Genomic DNA, 5,104 nt, shown 5'->3' with positions numbered 1-5,104 from the left:
GAAAAGTGTGGACTCTATTTTTCACTGGTTCACAATTAAGCCAACACATAGTGGCTGAACTGTCAGAAACTTTAAAAGAACTTTGACAGAACAATTTTATGCTTGTAGAATCTAACAATAGCTTAAGGATGAGCTTAGAGTTTGTTTCTTTTTTACATAGCTTTAACGTTGTTCTATTGAAGCTATTCATCTTTGAGAAGTGTGATATTTTAAAACATGAATGAACAATTTAAAAAATAATGAGTTTTTTTTTTTCTGTACAAAGTGAAAAGTGATGCTACATGACACTTTGCTGACACCTCGAATATGGTGAGCATTCGATATTGTTCTTATCTAACTTGGCAATTTACTGGGCTACGTATTACAACAGTTTATGGATACATGCCCAGTTACTCTATCTATACACCGTCTCTTCTTTAATTGATATTCACCTTCACAGTCTCCTTTATAAAATTTTATTTTTCTCAAAACACCCATAGATATACTCTAATGAAGATACAGAAATTATAAATACTTCAGAAAAAAAACATTTTTCAGTACTTGGAGACATAATTTACAATAATAGTTATGATGTTAGGTTGTACTGATGACAAGATATCTTGCACTTAACTTTATCATTTTAATTTGTATGATTATGTTTTCTCAGTAGCAAGGAAATTAAGGCAAGAATATCATAAATGATCATTTGAAGGCATAGACTACCACCTGTGAGCTAGCCCTACATTCTCCAATTTTGTCATATAGAGACACAGAAAACATGTTTAGCTTAGCTGTTAAAGAGCATTATCATCAGAGTTAGGATATGCATCTTATGTGGTTTCAGGCTTAAAACCTAAAAGGGGATATGCAGAGATGATGGTACAACACACATTCAGAACTTAAACCATGTTTGCTAGGTCTTCTTGTACTTTGCAGTGTTACTTATAGCCAACAGCAAAAATAACAAAATGAAAATAAAACACTGAACAACACAAATATCTTTAGTGTCTTCTTTCAAAGCCTTCAGAAACACATTTCTATTTGCAGTTTCTGTGAAATTTTTGTGGACTTTTCTCAATGTTTAACATGTGTAATATGCTTCTTGAAATATTAGAAATCTAGCATCCCATCCAAGAAGTAATGTAGCTTAGGCTTCCATATTATCATACACTTGCCTAATATTCATCATTAATTTCTGTTTTTCTCTGGTTTGACATAAACAGTCTCACAGAATGCCAACATAATAATAAGTTACTGTGAGATAATTTGAACATGACACATAAACATGGTTACTGTGCCACCTTTAGAATGCCAAAGATATCCTCAGTCTGGTAATAGGAATGATTGTTGTGTAGTTGCCTATTACATTTTAACACATCTTCAGCCTGACATCTTTAAAGACAAGAGGTTTTGAAAATAATTGTCATGGAATAATTGTCTTGGCTTATTAACAGCACCCAACCTAGAGCTATTTTCCACTCCTTGGACAGTCTTCAAGATTTTCTAACCAATGTCTTATTTATAAATATTTTCAAACACTCTTACATAGAGACACCACACATTATGTGTATTCTGGATCATAGCAACAAGTAGTAAGCCCAATTTTATTCCACAGTTATATTCTTCATTTTTTGCATGGGTGGAGTTAGCTGGACTAAATATAATATACATATATATTATGCTATCAAACATTATGATTATAATAAATAAGATTGAAGTTATTAGCAAATGTGATGGTTTGAATGAGAATGTCCTATATAGGCTCATATATTTGCATAATTATTCCCCTAGTTATTGAAAAATTAGGAAGGATTAGGAGGTGTGGCCTTGTTGCAGGAAGTATGGCCTTGTTGGAGGAGATGTGTCACTGAGGGTAGGCTTTGAGGTTACAAAATCCCATGCCAAGTCCCTATCTTTCTGTCTGCTGCCTTTGAATCAATATGTAAAGCTCTAAGGTACTGTTCTAGCCTCATATAACTATTTACTTCCCACCATGATAATTACGGACTATCCCTCTCACACTATAAGCAAGTCCTAATTAAATTCTTTCTTTTATAAGTATTGCCTCTTTTTGTGATGACTTTTCAAAGCACTATAACAGTAACTAAGACAAAAAATAACTGTGTAATGCAAAAGTTAACATAATATCAGAAGTCTAAAGTCATTTTGTTCTACTAATTGATATTTTGCTTTCTGATAGTGACAGATGTGATGGTTTGAATAAGTATTGACTCCATAGACTCATGGGTTTGAATGCTTGGTTCATAGGAAATGGCATTATTAGGAGGTATGGATTTGCTTGAGTATATGTGACTTTGTTGGAGGAACTATGTCAGGGGGACGGCTTTGAAGTCTCTTATAAACTCATGCTATGCCCTGTGTAGAACACAATCTCTGCCTGCTGCCTGCTCTCCCATGATATCTGCCTATATGCTCTCATGCTTCCCACCATAATAATGGACTAAACCTCTGAAACTATAAGCCAGCTCCAATTAATGGTTGCCCTCTGTAAGAGTTGCCATGGTCATGGTATCTTGTCACAGCAACAAAATCTAAACTAAGACAGCAGTGTATTCAGTAGTGACCTACTCCTTACACTAAAGAAACATACTTGGTAAATCCCAAGGAAATATGTGCCAAAGAAGAAGTACATAAGAGAAAAAAGTCTATAATTGGTGAGCGTATTGGGATCTGCCACCACTGTTGAGGTATGAGCAGAAAACCTTGCCTTTTCTACAAGATATTCTGACATTAATCCATAGAATCCATATTTATGTCATCTTACATTATAAAAGGAACTTTGGAGATGTGATTATATTCTTAATCATACACCACCTCTACCATTTAAATCTTGAATAATCAAGCCTCCAATTAAATGCTTTCTTTTATAAGAACCATTTCCTTGTCTTTTACCAGAACTTACAATGGTTCCTGTGAACTATGTTTTGTTCTCTATACTACTTCTGGGGTAAATTCCTAAGTTCACCTTGGGTGCCTATGACCCAGTTACAGCTTTCAGTCACTGTCAGTAATTTACCTGTCATGTTCTAAAAAATAAATTGAAAGTATGAAGCATAAGAATCACGCATACTTTAAGGGCTTTACTATCACAGTGCAAATGTTATGTAGATGTCCATTGTTGTCTACATTTTCAAACTAACTTTAATTCTTTCCTAAAGAAGCTTTTTGACGTAGTCTATTTAAAGAAATTGCTACATCAATATACTCCTTATTTTCTTTCTGGTACCTTTGAGTTTTCTACCTTTCCCCTTTTAATAATGTTCTTATCTCCCACTGTATATTATAATCAGGAATCTAAAGCTTGTATGTATTTTTTAAAGTTTTTGCTGATTCAATTGATAACATTTATTAAGAAAAACAAAGCTAATGATAACTTGAAATGCATTAATAAAGTTGTAAATAAGCCATATGGTTGTTTTTCTGCCTCTCCTACAGATTGTGATATTTCCAGGGAACATGTCCTACTGCTTAGAGCATATAACTCATATAGTACATTTATATATGGACTATTAAATATATTGGTTTATATATAAATTTGGTATTTCAAGGACTTCATATTTTTTAATAATACCTTTTTATTACTCTACTTTCATTTGAAGTATTCTTAAAAATCTTTATCTTGCTTGAAGAAATAAAAAAACACTTCATATTTTGGTGGGTTTTCAAATTTTGTATTTTTATGTAGCTAGTATATAGGTAGAGTTTCCTCAGATAAAACAGTATATAGAAAAAGGCTGTATTCACAGCGTGGGCAATAATAAAGAAGATATTATAAAACTGGTAAGGAAGGGAAGGGCATGGAAGAAGTTGGAGAGGAGAAAGTAAAATGAAAAAGATGTAAATATAGTACTCATGTTAGAAAGTCTCAAAAAAACCAAATCTTTGTTTTAAAGGAGGAATTGATTTTTCTTTAAAGGTAAGGATATCTGGGGCTGAAGAAATAGTTGATAGAGCAAAGTGCATGGTGCTTAATCATGAATACCAACTTTAAATCACAAGAAACTACATAAAGGCAGGTAAATTAGTACAAAATAATAATTCCAGTACTCATTTAAGCAAGATGAGGGACAGAGACAAAAACCTAGGAAGCCCATAGGCTAACAATTTTGTCACAAATAACAAGAGACCCTGTCCCAAACAGGGATACGGTAAAGATCAACATTTGTGGCTGTCTTCTGACTTCCACACACAGGTATGATACCCATCGATCCAGAACATATATGTCCACATCATGCATAGACTCATAAACAGGTGCATATGCATAAAGATTTTTAAAAAGAAAATACAACAGTATTGACTATACAGACTGTATACATATATCAGATTATCACACTGCACTCTTGGAATATCTTGTTTCATCCATCCATGGTGGTAGAAATTTTTCTTGTGTATTGTAGACTGGGCTGACACCTCTGGTCTCTTAGAGAATGCAAGACATCTCTCTAGGCCAGGCTGGATTTGAGAGTCTCTGTTAAGAAGTTGGGAGTAAATTTCAAGATTTCCTTCCTTTTAATAGCCCAGTTGTATTTGATTGTATAAATGTACCACAGTTTCTTTATCCATTCTTTGTTTTAGAGACATCGAGGTTGTTTCTAGATTCTGGATATTACAAATAAAGTTTCAATGAACATAGCTGAGAAAATTACTTTGTTGTATGGTGGAGCATCTTTCAGGTATATGACTAGGAGTGGTATGGATAGGTCTTGAGGTAGAACTATTCCAACCTTTCTGAGAAAATACCATATTGATTTTCAAACTTGTACAAGTTTCCACTCCCAGCAGCAATGGAGGAGTGTTCGCCTTTTTCCACATCCTTGCCAGCATGTGCTGTTATTTCAATTTTTGATCTTAGTTATTCTTACAGGTTTAAGATGGAATCTCAGAGTCATTTTGATTTGCATTCCCCTGATGATTAAGGACATAGAACATTTCTTCATTAGATATTCCTCCATTGGGAATTCTCTGTTTAGTTCTGTACCCCATTTTAATTGTATTTTTTAATTTTGTGGTGTTTAATTTCTTGAGTTCTTTACAGATTTTTGTTATTAGCCCTTTTGGGGATGTAGGGTTGGTGAAGATCTTTTCCCAGTCTGTAGGCAGTCAT

Source organism: Acomys minous (genome assembly GCF_964271855.1).
Source record: "Acomys minous genome assembly, chromosome: 7".
Classification (NCBI taxonomy): Eukaryota; Metazoa; Chordata; class Mammalia; order Rodentia; family Muridae; genus Acomys; species Acomys minous.
Note: the sequence above shows the minus strand (reverse complement) of the source record.